This window comes from Mizuhopecten yessoensis, unplaced genomic scaffold, assembly GCF_002113885.1.
Source record: "Mizuhopecten yessoensis strain PY_sf001 unplaced genomic scaffold, ASM211388v2 scaffold10755, whole genome shotgun sequence".
In the NCBI taxonomy this organism is placed as follows: Eukaryota; Metazoa; Mollusca; class Bivalvia; order Pectinida; family Pectinidae; genus Mizuhopecten; species Mizuhopecten yessoensis.
In genome coordinates this window covers 113,122-132,950 of record NW_018408705.1, presented here as the reverse complement: position 1 = coordinate 132,950, position 19,829 = coordinate 113,122, and the positions used below count along the sequence as shown (strand labels likewise).

At 37.2% G+C, this 19,829-nt stretch overlaps 1 protein-coding gene across 3 annotated transcripts in view; it reads right to left on the bottom strand.

Annotated features, from left to right (window-relative positions):
* LOC110462165 (neuronal acetylcholine receptor subunit alpha-7-like) overlaps nt 1–19,244 on the bottom strand; it is a 68,120-nt gene extending 48,876 nt beyond the window's left edge. For 2 of the 3 annotated variants that reach the window (XM_021516008.1, XM_021516011.1), the window contains exon 1: nt 11,588–11,973. The gene's annotated coding sequence lies outside the window, so the exon portion shown is untranslated. Of the gene's footprint in view, nt 1–11,587; nt 11,974–19,184 lie in introns of those variants that run through there. The other variant, XM_021516010.1, reaches the window with a different exon arrangement.
* Between the last annotated feature and the right edge of the window lie 585 nt (nt 19,245–19,829).

The window sequence follows — 19,829 nt, the reverse complement described above, 5'->3', positions numbered from 1 at the left end:
ATACAAGTTTGGGGCAATTGTAATATTTCAGACGTGAACAAAACCTGTCAAAGTCATGGCATCAACAACACAACGTTTCCCTGACATGGTCTCTAAAAGTGTCAGTGTACGCACCATTGAACTGTATAACGATAGTTTAATCGTTCTCAAATAGGATATACATGTAAAGCATATGGGTTAACAGGGAGGTTATATTTACAAACAAAGTATACAGCGAATTTATCATAAGGGGGTTTAGAACCACACCTGTCGCAAATCATTATACGGAGCCCATGAACCCTCGCCTTCTGACCAGAAACAAAAATGTACATTGTAGTTTGCAACTAAATTCGTACTACAGAGCAAACAAAACCAGCTAGATGAAAAAAAAACATGTAAACATTCTGTCTCACAAATTGATTCTTCGATAAAATAATATTCACAAACAGTTTCATATTGTTTCGAAGAAGATGCTAGGGAACTTTACCGGTTGAAATTATCAAAAAGTTAAAATCACACTGATATATACTATATTTGGTCCACGGACACGTACACTTAAACGTGAAAACCAAAAGAGATAACACCACTAACCCATCCGAATGTACAGCAGATCCTATAGGTTCAAACGTATGTACGGGGTAAGCTGAATCATGTAGTCTCATCTTATGTAACGTCTGTGTTCCGGGGTTTTATAAGATAACTCATACATCTGACGAACATTTTATTCAATACATGTTATCATTAAAAACAACAAGATAAGCACAATGAAAATCTTTGAAATATGTATCGTACACGAAAATGATATATTTCCCACTACCAGAAAATACCATTGTCTTTTTAGTCCCCTCGTCATGTGATTAAGTCCGAAGTAACTTCACATTTGTTTTTTACAGCATACATTTACGTACGTTTACAAGCAAACATGAAAGATTAGAAATCGCCATTTGTCTCGTGGAACCGTTGCGGATATTGACACTAGTGTTCCTGTAAAGTATTTCGACACGAAATAACATCATTTGAACACGTGAGGTTGAAATATCTGAGAGTACATATGTGGACGAAAAGGCTCGACCAACATACTGCAACTATAGGAAAGCTGTATTTCAGGGGGTATCAAGGTTATTTTAGTATTCATAAGTATTAATCTTAATTTGTGAAACAATCAATCGATACGATAGCGAACAAATATTTCATTATGTACCAATTGTCTGTTTGTTACATTCAAATACGCGTCATGTTGATTGATGTTTGGTTTCACCTCCAGAAATCGGAAGCGGAAATGTATTCCGATATAGCAAATACGCATGATATGCATGTGCAAGGCGTAATAGGAAGGACATTTAGTTATGTATGAAAATACACAAAGACATAATTCATATTTATATTGCATATTACTAGATACAATAGTTTGTAATAATGAAAACCAAGGATAAATATGATAACTTTTCAGACAAGTTCGGAACATATATTTAGTCATGTCGTCAGAAGTCTGTGAGAAATATACCGATATAATATCAAATATGGCAGCTATGGACAAGATCACGGAATCCTTGAACTCATGAGGAAAATGAGTTCCTATTTAATGAATATTGATTTCCAATTTCAGACATGTATTTCATGTAAATGAAACACTGATCCAGTTATGCATTGCATTCCCATGACGTCCATATTCTGCACTGGTTGACATATTTGTTTATTTTTGTGTTTTGCAACGGCGTGTGCTGATTATATTGACTTTCCTTTTGACATTATGTCTTGCATACCGATACACTTACATATCTCAACCAAAACAGTCGTGATCGCAATATTTCCAGAAAGAGATGCTTTGAAACGGCTTATTTGGCATTGCAAGTACGTACAGTTCTCTTCTAGTTATACTGGTCTATAACGACGGTCATGAGTGTAGTATTTACGTCTGCACATGTGCAAGAACCTTTTCCGAAAATGAATTTTCATTCTAATTAAGATGTTAGGAATATAGAAACAAATGTTCGTATATCTTCTTACAAACAATACTATTAAAATGACATAAACCTTTAAGCAAACAACAGTATGGAAAACTCAATGATGTTTAAAACTGGAGACAATGTAGTCATACTTTCTTTAAAATTCATAATCAATAAGTTTAAATTTGGTCTGCCTATCCTGCTTATTTGAGCGAATGAGTGATACATCCTAACAACAATTATTTTGATTACAAGTGAAGGCGTGTGTGTGCTCGTGATGATTTCGGTAGATACCTATGTACATTATGTATGTTATCACTTGAAGATTCGAAAGTTTAGACATAACCTTCGTCCCGCGGTAAAAATGGATGTTTGAGTGATCTTTAAAACAAAATTGTTTAAATTAGGCGTAAGACTACCATTCCGATGCACACCTTACGTTCCTTATTCAAGGAATTATAGAAAAATGGCAACAGAGGTAGTAAACTGAATTTATTATTTCATGTCAAATACGCATATTTAGATTCGTTAACAATTGACAGCAAAAAATGCATTTGACAACGTTTAAGTGGTTTTAAACAGAGCCTGCAATAGGTAAAAGTATTATATCACGAGAACTGAATTAGATCAACATTGGATTATGGAAGGATAAATGAGGACTGAGCACAATAATCTTACCGAAAGCCCTATTTAATATGCCTTTGAAATTCCATCCACTCAAAGCCTCGTCTCTCGGCAGGTGCAAGCAAATGATTAGGCAACCGGGAAGAAAAGAAGAAAGACGTCATGGACAAATAAACCAGAGGCGAAAATATGTCCTCCACCAGGGTAAATATTTCCTGCACCATATGTGGCACCAGTGAAAAACACATTAAGTATCTTCAAAATAAAGGGTTGAGATTTGAATGAAAAGGCACACCATTGTGTAAGCTTACCAAAGATTTCAATGGTTACTGTCCATCTAAATCACTCAATACGGACTTTATTATATGTTGTATCATATATTACTTTGTGTTGTAACATATTATACATTTTGTTTCTGTAGGTAGCGACATTCAGATTCTGTTTAGATGAGATGTGAATAATGGAATGATTTATTAATCAAAATCATTGATTTGTATTACGCTTCACGTTAGGTTGTGTCTGTCATACAGATCCCCCTACACTGTCACTTCATACATCACGTATCCCCTCACTTCATCACATGTATGTAATCTAGCTAGAATGTAATCTAACACAACCCCAGACATGTATTTCATTCTGAACCACTAAAAATCAAAAAACATATTATTTCAAACAAAGAGAAGTTTTTTGGTTTTGTAACTTTGATATCCTATCGAGTGTTTTGTCCACTATAAAATAAGTGGATATATTGGCTTGCTGAGCGCTGTGAGAAAACTAATTGAAAATATTACGCAGAAGTGATTGCGTCATTAAGTTTCCCATCTCAAACCGACTCTATAGAGGCCATATTGAAGACGTAGGGAACCGAGGAAGCCCAGTGACTGCGATCGGGTCCTTTCTTAAGTACATAACCTGGAGGACGATTTTATGTCTGTCTAACGGATTGTTATTCACAAAAACTGATCCCGGAAAATTATTTGATATTTCCATGGCTAGATGTATGCATACTTCTTAATAAAATCGGTAAACTGTAGCAAGTCCTAGACAGAGTGAAACGTTTCACGTTGTATAAGCGTTCACAAAGTACTACTGTAACGACAAATGAGGTTGAAATAACATTACGAACTTAAGTCTGCACTCTCCTTACATAGCACAAATTTTTGTCGACAAATATTCGAAACGAGACACCAAACATGTCTGGAGAGACAGATTAAATAGGATTTTCCTGTTTGCGAATCATAGTCGTTATTGAATAAAATATGTTTAAACTCAAATCAAATCAAATATCTGGCAAAGCAGTAATCTTGTTAAAAATAGACTTATGTTTTCCATTTGGCAATATCCAGTTAATTTTAAGATCGAAATCGACACAATTAATGTGACAATTGAAATACACAATACTGATTTACATTTCCCAATCTCAAATAAAGGATATTTCATCTAGTGTCTACCTCAACACCACAACATTATTTGCCGTATTACCTCCATACCTTTGTTCAACACTGACCGTTTTTGAAGAAAAAGTTGGATGGTCATTTTTATCCTTAATAAGAGTATATTAATGAGAAAACAAACCCTAGTGTTAACCAAAAAGTCAATACTTGTAAAATGTTTAGTAAACCATTCGAATGACACGTTGACCATACGGTCTTAGATTAATCATTGTCATATCACGGAACGTCAACTGATTTAACCTAAACTTAATTAATCAATAAAAACTTAAACATTCAAGTTGACATTGGAATTTCGAACCAAAAACGAAAGAGACACCATATCTGCCTACACATTCGAGGACTGGAATCTGTTAAAGTTTATCAGACCTCCTATAACGAGTTTGTGCTTGCCTCCCATTTATCTTTATGAAGCTGTTGATGTGATTAGCGATTGATAGCATGCTAGCACATTAGTCTGCTCTGAGAATATTAAAAAAACATGTTTGTATTTACAGTTTCTGAGCGGTTATCTGTTTTTACAACATAGATTCCTGACCTAGTTACTTATCTCTATCAAAAAGGCATACCGGCTTGTTTCCCTATAAATTATGCTCTAATAAGTGATTTGTATGCTTGTTGTTTGTTTCCAAAACGTTGAGCGTTTAGAAATGATATCCGTATTAATCAAGGATTTACGTCAGTTTTTTCCTTATAATTCATATCATATTAGCTTAAGTCAATATGTATTAATATTTTCATACACTTTATAAAAAGTACTAGATATATAAAAAAGAAAGCACTAATTTAAAATTAAGTTCGACAGTGCAGAAAACTGAACAATGTAAACATTTCACATCGACATATGGCCATTTGGTTCTTTCAAAACTCATTTATGGTTATAAAGGGGGAAAAAAAGTGAGAAAAATCTTATTTCTAAAGTTGCAAAGATTATGTTACAGCGATAAAGGTAAGGTGTCTATGTCGCATGCTTTTTTTTCAGACCGGAAACAGATTTCAAAGGTGTAAGATCTCATGCTGATATTGGAAACACCTCACCATAGTATAGAAAGGAATAAAGAAAATCAATGTTTCAAATGATTTCGAAATCACATAGATAACAGCCATTTCTGAGACAAAATCCTCGGTAAATAGTTTGAATCATCGTCCGACGATTGTTCTTGCAACAGAGTATACATGTACGTGATCATACAGTTCTTCAAAAATGTCACTAATTCCTACCGTCAACAATAATACAGGTTCCGAGTGGCATATTAAGATAATTGACCATCTGTTATGTCCATTTTCTTGACACATATGACTTTTTAACTGTACCGTGGCGTCAACACACTAACTACATTTGTATATTCGTAACTCAAAACACCGCATCATCATTGTACAAAACCCTTTCGGAACTCCTCTTAACTAAACATGCACCATCACTGCATAGGTTTCGTTTGGCGTTCAAAGTCGATAACAACCACCTGAATCGTGTAGATACTAAAAGGTAGGACAACAACCAAAAATACACGGATGTGAAACAATGCGCCCTAGAAAAGAAAGTGTCTTGCACTCTTGGGGTCCTCGTGAAAGTTCCGAGTAATTGGGTTCACAACGACACTGTAAAATTTCCTCCCGAATCAAAGAGGACAATAGAACCTCTTTATTAGAAATCAGATCATCAAGACGATCGTAAGATTCCTTCACAGTATATTGAAGTGTCTTCGAAATTAGCGCCTCTCTACCTAACGGCACCTCATCATGTAAATTCCATAAGCAGGGTATGCAGGTATTATATTACTGGAGAATCAAAGGTTTACGATCGTTAGATAAAACGTGGTAACGTTTGTCTGTGGGTACAATAAGATAACCAACTGGATACTCGTGCTTAATGTCACTAAAGAGCAAATCATCATCATTACACTTATACCTGATTGTGTATGTAAATGATCAGACAATCATCTGATATTCCTACTTAACCAAGCGGTGGGTAGTGTTAGTTTCGTAATTACATCTAAAACGCCTTTAAAAGTGATATACAATAAGTCTCTATTACAATATAAGAGACTATGGTACAAATGTAGCACACCTCTATGTTTAGCAAAACAGAAATATACTTTGCAACTTCGTCCACATTCTCATTATTTCAATAGCGACTATCGTCGATGAATCAGAAAACATGTATCCATTCGAAACACATTGATTTATCGAACTTTTTTAAGGATCACATTGTAAATCTTACCTTTACTCATGCTTAAAATCTATTGATTTTTAATGTAATTTCGGCTTTGTGTATGCGTCGTTATGTTATTGTTGTTATTTCATTTCTGCTGGTAAAATTAATCTTATTTATGGTGCCGTCCTGATACAAGTTTCTAAGTTCCTAAGTTTTAGATAAAAATGCACAAAAAAAATTGTACCTCAAGAATTCAAAACGTTGTTAAAGTTCCATGATGATATGTGTATCGTACAACGTAAAGAAGATGTAACTGATATTATATGAAATAAGTGAAAACTCAAGGTTCCACACAAGTCCTTAAGAATATTTCAAAACACACACATGATTAATGCCGCCACGTAAATAAAATGTCTGATGTATTGTATTGCAGTTAGTGTTTGTTACTCAGAAATGACAACTCAATAATACTTCGTCTCCCAACTGCATGCGATGTCTTAATAGATATTTCTCATACTTCTAATACGTGCGTATGGCCAAGGTGTTACTGTAAGACATCACGAGGATGTAAAATAGAACTAACGTGTTTTAACTAAGATGTAGGACCCCATGTGCATGTTCCGTACATTCCACCCACGCATATCTGCAGAACATCTTTATTGGCCGTTTGACAGATACAAGATTGGTGGCGTTAGACAGCTAGGCATCTAAGGTTAGCAATTTACATAATGCTTTATATCTTGTCTACTGATCACAGACCGATACAAAATCATCGCTGAAAATCATGCTGAGTATCGTTGCACAGTACCAAATAAACGTCCAAAAGGATTGCATCTTGATATTGTTGCTACATCTTGTGTACATGAAGGAATATTAAATTATACTTAATGATGAGTCATGGTGGTTGGATGCATTCGTTAAATTTTCCAACTGGTCTATCTCCTTCCCTAACCGTATCCCATCAATGTATCTCCTGTCCCTCTTCTCCCTCCTCTACACACGCTCGCTCTATCTCTTCCTCTCCTCTCAAATGTCCAGGAATACCGTCCCCGGTGACTCCTACCTTACACCATCTGTTCGTCAGTGATAGGATTCAGCAGACAAACGTGTGATATTTGAGCAGAGCAATTAAGTACAGTTTTGTCTTTTATTTCAGATTTATATTCAACATCAGCCTGTTTTCCCCGTCGTTCATTGAAGGCCAAATATTCTACCAGATCCGTACTATTTTTAAAGGTAACAGATAGACAGTCATGGATATTTATAAAAACAGACACGTGCTGTGTGGACCATTAGCCACCGACTTGTACAAAAAATGAAAAGTTCGAACCGGACACTGATACGTATCATGTGGTGCAGTCTAAAGCTTCTTGTCTGGAGAGACACTTTCAGGTACATGTATAAGCACGGTAGGTTTACCGATGTTCTCCAGCCCTATCAGTGAAGGGCGGAGCACAACCATATGTACGCTATCAAACTGCACATACGTAAAACTCATAAACTTAATCACATACAGATGAAAGAATGCCATCCATTTGTATTTTTGTTAATTTCTTCTTTTGACTCCCCAAACAGATATGTAATAATAAAGCGATGGATCGTCACCTCTTATGATACTCAAAACAACACTAGATTATCAAAGTTCTCACTACATAGCGAAATGTTATCCTATTTCCTGTCAGGGGATTTAATTATATTATACTATTATGAGTATATAAATCTTAATTTAAGATATCAAGTTATTTAGCGTTTTTAGACTTCGCATACCTCATCTGTACAGCTAAATAGTTTACGCTCTGTTAACTTTATGTTAATATGTTTGCCAACATACCACATGTTACATCTATAGCAGGTACGCAATACGCCCGAAACAGTCGGAGGATACCTTATCTAGTCTACTGAGATGTAACAACAGATATTTACTGATCAAAAACATTTTACTGATGTCGAGTACCTTAATGAAATTCGATGACGTATTATAAAATGCTTCTCATTTACATGAGTTTCCTGCATGAAGGCCATTAGCTCTATCCGCTAATGCAAGTCATTAGCACACTTAAATCGTATATAATGTATAATATTACAAGTATGTACTTTTCGCCAAAAATAGTCAAGTACCATTAGATCGACCAAAAAGATTAGTTCCATACAATAACAAACATATTTTGTAAACATACTGCAATTTGGGTACAAAACAACATTTATTTAATTCCAACCACAGTAGTGGGACAGCAGCGTTCTCATTAGATTGTCGACACATGCGGTCGAATAATATAGTTGTACGACATTAGTCGACACAAACATAGCCTCACACACTTGTTGACATGATTGCTAAATAACAGAAATGTTTGTTTACAAGGTCAGTTGATCCACATAGTTGTTTTACATTCTATCCATAGTTACAACAAGATAGGTGTTTTCTAAATATGTTTCTACAAAGAAATTATAACCTCCTCTGCAGCCTGTGAAAGGGCAATCCGAAAGGAAAATACCTGAATGCCACCTTTACCAATCGAAATAACCCCAAACAACCCGAAGAGGGCTTGCTCAATATTTTTATGATACATACTTTTTTTTTATTAATACAAGGAGTTTAATCATTTTCTTGTTGACCTATAATCATTGTGGTGTTGTTGAGATTACATCGTTTTGAGATAATTACTTTGTATCGTTGTTTAGATTCCATTCTGGGTGTATTTTGAAGCCTTTGTGTTTGAGGTCATATCGTGATGTCGTTGTTGAAATCATGTTATGGTGCGTACACTGACACTTTTTGAGGCCGTGTCATGGAAACGATGTGTTGTTGATGCCATGTCTTTGACAGGTTTTGTTCACATCTGAAATATTACAATTGCCCCAAACTTGTATAGACGATAATGATAAAGATATGATAACAACTGCGTGTTCTTGACTGTAACAACACTTGTGATATTCATAATCAGGGGGGACATATTTTGTTGTTGTTTCCATTTCATCACCACCGTGGACTTGTAAACATGATTGCCATAGTAACACTTATTATTATACAATCCATGAATTGTAAAACGAATTGATATTATAATTAATACCGGCATGAAAGTAAAAACATTCCGTTGAACTTACATAAATACATTACAAGTGTACAGTCATTAGATATCTAATTACAATGTATAAGAATTCCCTGATATTGAAGTATAACAGCGTTACGTCACCCAAATGTTTGCTTCTTCCGATAATCTTACATAAGACAGAGAAGCTTCAAAATGACTCTGATCCGATTGGGTTCATAACCCAATATCTATACCTGGTCTTTCAGCGGTAATGTTGATACTTGTAAATACAAGGATTTTTAACACAAGAAATGTGTTTGCAGATACATTATTGTACTCCGTGAGGCCAGAGGCTGAGGGAAATGTCTCCTTTTGAGGTTTCAGAGGATCACTGTGCTAATATCAAATACGTTAACAGCTGTTTTAGACATATAAAATGTCCATTGTGACTCAGCCGGATTTCTTTCCTTTATTCACAGGAAACAAAAGAATATCAATACTATGAATACATAGAATTAACAAAATATCGATAGAACAAGTTTCATGTACATTTCACTCGGTTTTCGGGGTCTGCGCGTCGTTGTATTTACAACGCGACTAAATCCGCCGATAGACAATCCGCCATTGTGATTGGTATAAAAATAATTTGTCATAGAAAGATTATGTTACTATTTTCAGCAAAGATTATCGGATTGTTGAATGATAACCCCTCGAGCAAGAGTTCGGCAGTTCAACTTATTATATGATTGTATTTCATTAATACCTGTGATGGAAAGTTTAGACATTGACAGAGGAGCAAAAAGAAGTCATGTAATAAACATCTTATTGTATTTCCTATACTGTATTGCAGTGTTCCTGATCGTACATGTATTTTATCGATCATATGGCCGAGAAATAAAACGCCGTTTTTAACTTTCGCGCTCGAGTTTCCCCATTCATATTTCTCTGACGGAATGCCTCTCTAAAATGGTGAGCAAGAGCACTACACATGAGTTCCAAGTGACGAAAGCAGCCGACAACAATGGCGCGTCAGCCGTACCATTTCTTTATTATCAAATATTAACCACACGTGTGATAGGGAATAACTATTCATTGTTTCCTTGAGATACTATTTTTTAACATGATTAATCTCAGAGAGGCGAAAGATAGTGTTTCCATATTGCAAGGGCAATACATGTGTGATGTTAACTCTTTGTTTTAAAAAAATATCTGCATATATTTCAAGTGAAGGAATACATACTTTCTCTCCTGAATTCGAATGGTTTCCTCAATCCCGACTCATTGAATAAACCTGCTAGGAGTTGGTTAACATTTGTATTACCCATCCCTTCGCCTCATTCGAAAGGGAGTTATTACGTTTAATTATTCCATAAGTCTAACTACGGTTAGCAAGGATTATCTGGGGGGTTTTGTGTCCTGAAAATCCGAGTCGAAATATTTAATAGTAAAATCACAAAAGTATATATTTACACAAGTAATAAGAAAAGTTATCATTAATATTCAATTACATGTATCATTATTTAAATAATAATTTGTTTTTTTGAAGACACGATATTGACGCTTTACCTAAACTTAATTGTACATTATAATACGTCATCTATAATCGATCGAAATATCTTATTTATTTTAATTTGCATTACATCTGTATCAGTATATTGCAGCTATACAACCAATATACAATGTATATAATACAAATAGTTTCCTACATGTATCATTGTTCTTACGGGACTGATATGTATACAGTAAAACCTCGTTATACTGCCATCATTTGTCCAGAGACAGTTTGGCGTCATAAAGGGTTTTAGCATTATATCGAGGTTTTACTCGATATCAATTCACATTTTTATAGAGTAGAGTAGTAATGCTTTATTTAGTTATTTCGAACAGTTCTTTGAACAGCAAATCAAGTCTTGACAACAATGAAATTGTTAACGTCACAATAGAGATTGATGACGTTACAATAACAAATGCTGTTGTTGTTATAGTCTGATAACAACATTTGCCTTCTCAATGCATTGAAATTGAAGATGCAGACAAATGTAAATTTATATTCGTATAAACATGAACATGTATTTTTATCTATAACTTCCGTCGTTACATTTTATATACAGTATATATACAGTAGTTAGTACACTATAATCATTAACAATGCCATGTTCGCTTATGTAATTCGTTTTACTTTGTATAGAGTATATTTTCGTTGATACTCTTCAATCATCAGCCATACCAATAGTGGTTATACTTTATATTCATAAACCATTCCAATAATAATTTACTTTTCAAACAGTTTTGACATTATAAGTCAGTTAATATCGCTGAACATTATTTACATATGTGTCTTTGTTCTATCAACATTGAACCGAAATGATTGCAAAACAAACTACATAAAGAGTCTACACTTACGTAAAGGTCGCCAAGTACCGGTTAGTCCAATCTCGGGAAATAGTCCTCTCAGAAACAGATTAACAATTATGCACGTTGACCCAGGTTTCTATCCACAAAAGGACAATTAAAATCACATTGCTTTGATTAACATTAGATCAAAACACTCATTTCTTTTCCCCAAGATCCAAAAATATTAATTCACATTTTATTCCGGTCAATAGGAGGATGTGCGTTAATCCGGGTTTCAGTGAGAGCGGGGATGTACTTGTGGAGGAGAACCTGAGTTCTGTCCTCACCCACGGCTCCTCAGTAATGCTTGCTTTTGATTGGCTAACGACGATATCTAAAAAGCTGTCTGTAACTGTTAATCAAAGTGCCAGCCTCCGTGCTGACGGCGGGAAAGGCGACCGTACATCTCTGCTACAACGGGGTATTTGCTTATATTCGGCCACGTGCAGTTAGCGATTTGTCTTGTCATCCAATAGACGCTTATTAGATGTTCTTTGACTGCGAGACGCGCTGGACTGTACTCGGCTTTCCGCTCATCCACGGCCGTCTCGTGCCTAACCCTTCACGTGTAATAATGCGTTCCGTTATACCAATATATCCATTCTCAAGTCGTATTGTACAGACTAAAACCCCTAATTATTACTGCGGGATTCTCCCAGGAAATGTGAGGCTTCAAGCCTATACAGCACCGTACCTTCCTTATGGCAAATCTCAGTTGTTCCTAGTGGCACCAGTTCAAAAACATATTACATTTCTATATAGATATATCTTACTGATTCTTTTTCGCATTTTTTCCAGAAAAGTAAATTAAAGTTAATGATATCGGCTGTTGACCTATGACAGAGTTTGCTATATCTTTGATTTATATAATAATGTTTTGTTAATGAGCTTTCAACAAATCAGTGAATTTTGTTGGAGGATAAGTTGAGATCGTAAGAACAATTGAGTCATATCGTCCGGAAACGTACTATTGGTCCTCGGGTTCACGATGCGTTAATGTAATAATATTGACAGTTACCTAATCTGCACACTTTTTGAATCCACATTATTTTATCTCAAGAGGTTCAATGGTTCCCGTTCTGACTAATTCCACAGTTATCGATTTAGCGATGTTCCACATCTTGCTTTCCATGAAGTTCTATCGAGGTTCGACGATATCCGGTCTAACAAGGTTCTATGTGATATAACGAAGTTCCATAGTGTCAGGTCTAACAAGATTTTAATTTTCCTGTTTAATGAATATTCACGGCATCCGCTCTAACGAAATTCTACAGTGTCTGGTCTAACTTTATACATGTACCATGGTGTCTGGTTTAACGTGGTTTCACGTTGTCCGATCTAACGAGGTTAAGAATGCTGATTTTCCTGTTTGAAAATATTTCAGTCATCAGATAAAACGAAATTCTATGATGTCTTGTCAAACTGTATACCATGGTGTCAGGTCTTATGATATTCCATGGTGTACAGTCTGACTATATGCCACGGTGTTAGGTCTAACGATATACTATGGTTTGCAGTCTTAACTATATGCCACGGTGTTGGGTCTAACGAGATTCCATGGTTTGCAGTCTAATTATATGCTATGATGTTCGGTCTAACGAGATTCTATGGTTTGCAGTTTAACTATATACCACGGTGTTCGGTCTAACGAGATACTATGGTTTGCAGTTAACTATATGCCACGGTGTTGGGTCTAACGAGATTCTATGGTTTGCAGTCTAATTATATGCCATGGTGTTCGGTCTAACGAGATTCTATGGTTTGTAGTCTAACTATATACCACGGTGTTCGGTCTAACGAGATACTATGGTTTGCAGTCTAAATTATATGCCACGGTGTTGGTTCTAACGAGATTCTATGGTTTGCAGTCTAATTAAATGCCATGGTGTTCGGTCTAACGAGATTCTATGGTTTGCTGTCTAACTATATGCCACGGTGTTGGGTTTAACGAGATTCTGTGGTTTGCAGTCTAACTTTAAGGCATGGTGTTCGGTCTAACGAGATTATATGGTTTGCAGTCTAACTATATGCCACGATGTTCGGACTAACGAGATTCCATGGTGTACAGTCTAACTATATGCTAAGGTGTTCGGTCTAACAAGGTTCCACGTTTTCCTGTTTAAACAGATTTCACAGCATCCGTTCCAAAGAGGTTTCACGGTACATTTTGTATGTGTAATAAAAATAACGTTTAAAACATATGTTACTTCAGTCAAATAGATATTTTGTAGATCATTAAATCATACCTTTATTTGCATTGCGAGATACAACGATCTGACGTTCATATACATATGCTTCACCGATGTCTTATCTGGCGCGTAACCATGTGTCGTGGACTACCTCTCATCTGGTACATAGACCTTCACCGGCGGGTGTTTTGCTAATTTGTTCCATTAGCTTTTCTTTCCTTGTACTTTCCAAAGCGCTCTCTGTTCTAAGCGGTGCGGTAGCGCACCCTGAAGCCAATGTTTCCGTCATCTAAAACCACAAAACCTTTCAAAAAGATATGAGGTTTGTCAAAACCTCACAGGCTGGCACCTAGGGGGCAAGGCAACAGTTGGTTTTCACATTCATGTGGAATTCAAAGAAACGATGTTTAGTCCATCACTAACAGAAACTGTACCGGATATCGATTATTTGCATAATGCCAATTAAAATAAGTATCTATAAATTGTTATTGAATTTTCCATGCAAGAAAGCGTCAAGCATGGCCGTATACCTCGCTGTCAACAGTGCAGTTAGTCTATAGTTACATAAATGTATACGTATCACGCTATTCTATCTACTCTTAAATACCTGCTCTTAACCAATGTATTACATGAGAATAAACATCATTCTTTTAAACGTCTTGCACACTTGATTGAAGTCGTTCACGGTGTGTAGATATCCGACTTTGATAGCGGGCTGTTTGCCTTCTTCGTGTTCTACCAGTAGAACCCAATACTTATCCAACGTAAACGATAAAATATGCATAGGAGGTATCTGATCAGTGGTACCGTAGTGTATTATAATTCCAAAAAGTCGTCAAGAGTTTCCGGCGACACACGCATGTCCAGCAAAGGGGACACGTGATTTTGGTGCATGTGAGGGAGCTGGTTATTACAAATGAAGGTCCGGGAACTGGAAGATTGTTCCGGAACGCTACTTTCTCCTATCTCTAACTTTCAGGCTGGTAAACTATTCATATAAAACAGCGACTGCGATTAAAAAACACGAATTAATTCTTCTGATGCCAACAATTTATACCAGCAGTTTCCGGTTGGTCAAGTTGAGATCAAGCAAGGTCACTTCCGGTTGAACTATAAGAACCCATAAAAGCACGCGTTCCGTCCTGGTAACATCAGTGAACTTTATGTACGTCGGAAGTGCGCCGATGTAGCGGTAAATTACGTTTACGTGTCTAATGCAATTGTTCAATGAAAGTCAACATCATTCAAACATGCTTATTGACTACTATGTATAACGTTTTTGGATTCTAGAACGAAATTAAACTCACTATTTCCTAGGAGCGTATACTATAACTAGATATTTACGACAAAGCCTATAATTCAATAACAGCTTAATCGTTGACACTGTTAGCTAGTGCTAACATTATATAGTCTAAATCGATACCGCTTCCTCTATTATCTTTCAGATGTGTATGTTCCGATACCCGTACAATCAAGCCCTTTGTACGGTATGAATAAGGAATTCAGTATAACATTATTTTATTCATGTACTCCCATACGATCAGGTCACCCCAACTCAGAAGCAACTCATTGTCCCTGCAATAATTTCAACTTCCCATGAAATTATCATCTCTACTTTCCACATGATAATCTAATCCTCCAACACTACCATCTCATCCTTAAACGTTACCAACTCACCTTTCAACACTACCATATCATTCTTAAAACTACCTTCTTTTTCTTCAACACTACCTTCTCCTCCTTCAACATTTCCTTCTCCTCCTTCAACACTACCTTCTCATCCTTCAACACTACCTTCTCATCCTTCAACACTACCTTCTCCTCCTTCAACACTACCTTCTCCTCCTTCAACACTACCTTCTCCTCCTTCAACACTACCTTCTCTTCCTTCAATACTACCTTCTCATCCTTCAACACTACCTTCTCCTCCTTCAACACTACCTTCTCATTCTTCAACACTACCTTCTCCTCTTTCAAAACTACCCTTTCTTCCTTCAATACTACCTTCTCATCCTTCAACACTACCTTCTCCTTCAACACTACCTTCTCATCCTTCAACATTACCTTCTCATCCTTCAACACTACCTTCTCCTTCAACACTACCTTCTCATTCTTCAACACTACCTTCTCATCCTTCAACACTACCTTCTCATCCTTCAACATTACCTTCTCCTCCTTCAACACTACCTTCTCCTCCTTCAACACTACCTTCTCCTCCTTCAACACTACCTTCTCCTCCTTCAACACTACCTTCTCCTCCTCAAACACTACCATCACATTCTCCAACACTACCGTTTCATCCTCAAATACAACCATCAATTCCTTCAACACTACAATTCCATCCACAAACACTACCATCATATCCTCCAACACTACAATCCCATCAGTAAAACTACCAACACATTCTCCAACACTACCATCACATCCTCCAACACTACCATCACATCCTCCAACACTACTACCACATCCTTCAATACTACCATCACATCCTCCGAGACTACCATCACATCCTCAAACACTACCATCACATTCTCCAACACTACCATCACATCCTCCAACGCTACCATCCCATCATTAAAACTACCATCACATTCTCCAATACTACCATCACATCCTCCAAAACTACCATCACATCCTTCAACACTACTATCACATCATCCAACACTACCATCACATCCTTCAACCCTATCATCACATTCTTCAAACACTATCATCACATCCTTTAACAAAACCATCACCTCCTTAAACACTGTCATCAAATCCTCAAACACTACCGTCACACCATCTAACGCTACATTCACCTCCTTCAATACTATCATCAAATCCTCCAACACTATCGTGTCACCCTCAAACACTACCATCATATCCTTCAACACTGCCATGACATCCATCAACAGTACAATTCCATCCTCAAACACTACCGTCACATCCTCAAACAAAACCATCACATCCTTCTCATCCTTCAACACTACCTTCTCATCCTCCAAAACTACCATCACATCCTCCAACATTTACATCACATCCTCAAACACTGTCATCATATCCTCAAACACTACCATCACATCCTCCGACACTGCCATGACATCCATCAACAGTACAATTCCATCCTCAAACACTACCGTCACATCCTCAAACAAAACCATCACATCCTTCAACACTACCATCCAATCCTCAAACACTATCATCACATCCTCCAACACTACTATCCCATCCTGCAAAACTACCATATCATCGTCTAACACTATCAACCTTTCTTCAAACACTACACTAACATCCTTCAACACTACCATTACCTCCTTCAACACTACCATCACCTCTTTCAACACTATCACTACATCCTTCATCACTTCCATTACATCATTCAACATTTCCATCCCATCCTTCAACACTTTCATCAAACCTTTCAACACTACAATCCCATCCTCACACACTACCAACCCATCCTAATACGCTACCATCACATCCTCCAACACTACCATTACATCCTCCAACACTTCCATGACATCCTTCAACACTATCATCACCTCCTTCAACACTACCATCCCATCCTTCAACACTAGCATCGCTTCCTTCAACACTTCCATCACTTCCTTCAGCACTACCATTACATCCTCCAACACTACCATCCCATCCTTAAACACTATCATCACTTCCTTCAACACTATCATCACAACCTCCAACACTTCCATGACATCCTTCAACACTACCATTCCATCCTTCAACACTATAATCACCTCCTTCAACACTATCATCGCTTCCTTCAACACTTCCATCACTTCCTTCAGCACTACCATTTCATCCTCCAACACTACCATCTCATCCTTCAACACTACAATCCCATCCTTCAACACTAGCATCGCTTCCTTCAACACTTCCATCACTTCCTTCAGCACTACCATTACATCCTCCAACACTACCATCTCATCCTTCAACACTACCATCACTTCCTTTAACACTATCATCACAACCTCCAACACTTCCATGACATCTTTCAACACTACCATTCCATCCTTCAACACTATAATCACATCCTCCAACACTACCATCACATCCTTCCACACTACAATCCAATCCTTCAACCCTATCATCCCATCCTCCAACACTTCCATGGCATCCTTCCACACTACAATCCCATCCTTTAACACTATCATCACATCCTTCAACACTATCATGACATCCTCCAATGCTTCCATGACATCCTTCAATGCTACAATCCAATCCTTCAACACTATCATCACATCCTTCAACACTATCATGACATCCTTCAATACAATCGTAACATCCCCCAACACTACTATCCCATCTTTCAACACTACCCACACCTCCTTCAACACTACAATCCCATCCTTCAACACTACCATCTCATCCTATAACACTACCATTACATACTCCAACACTTTAATCCCATCCTTCAACACTTTTATCAAATCCTCAAACACTACCGTGACATCCTCAAACAATACCGTAACATCCTTCAACACTACCATCTCATCCTTCAACACTACAATCCCATCCTCCAACACTACCATCTAATCCTTCAACACTACCATCTCATCCTTCAACACTACCATCTCATCCTCTTAAACTCCCCGCCAAGCCTTCAAAATGACCATCTCATCCTGAAAAACATTCATCTTGCCCTCTTACACGATTATCACATCATCACACACATCATCACATTATCACACACATGATCACATTATCCGACAAAATCATCTCCCCATCAATACTACCATCACATCCTCCGAGACTACCATCTCATCCTCAAACACTACCATCTCATCCTACAACACTATCATCAAATCCTCAAACACTACCATCTCATCCTCCCATCACCTCCTTAAACACTGTCATCAAATCCTCAAACACTACCATCCCATCCTTCAACTCTCCCTTCTCATCCTCCAACACTACCACCTCATCCTCCAACACTACCATCTCATCCTTCAACACTACCTTCTCATCCTCCAACACTACCATCTCATCCTCCAACACTACCTTCTCATCCTTCAACACTACCTTCTCATCCTCCAACACTACCATCTCATACTCTTAAACTCCCCGCCAAGCCTTCAAAATGACCATCTCATCCTGAAAAACTATTCATCTTGCCCTCTTACACGATTATCACATCATCACACACATCATCACATCATCACACACATCATCACATCATCACACACATCATCACATTATCACACACATCATCACATTATCACACACATCATCACATTATCCGACAAAATCATCTCCCCATCTCAATCTCTCCTACCACAACATAATTCCATGCTTACCGCAATCATTTTCGACGCATCTTCAATGCATGTCACTCAGGGAACATTCTATACTGATTTTTGTAGCTTCATGTGAAATGATAAAGTTTTCCAATTTACTACATGTACAAGCAGGCCACGTACCGTTTCACATCATGCCTGACTTCCCCAGAATGTATGATCGCCACTCTATCGTATCTCAGACCGCCATATGTTCAGTTGATGTTCGGAATCCTTCGGTGTAGAAACACGGCGCGAACATATGTGTCAATTCGGTTACTGGCCGGGTAAATCACGTGATAGTTTGGTGCTGATCGCCACTGATCGGGTTTACAGAGACAAATAACTCCGCCGACGGACAGCTCTAATTCATTTCAAAAGAATGGCAATTGAATTTATGTCTGAAAGTTGGCGATAACTCGATATTGTTTTGTGTGCAGGGAGGACATGAGTTTTAAGTTAGTGATGGTAATCATACCACTGTCTGGGAGTTTTTTTACGGACATATATCATATGCTGTATTGATGCAGCTTATATTCAAGCGATGGTGCTTTCGTCTAATTTAACACGGCTGGGGACTATTCAGTAAAACCACTGAAGTATAAACTCATAATTCAAAAAGGTTAACATTTCTCGAATTTGTATTTAATGTCATAAAGGTCAGGAGGTCGCTTTCGGTTAATAACCCGGCATGCTTCATGATACTCAGTTCAGTGGCTAAATAGGTTGCACATCGCCAATTAAAAACTTGGCGTTGGTATTTAAGAAGTTTTGGCATAGACGTAGATG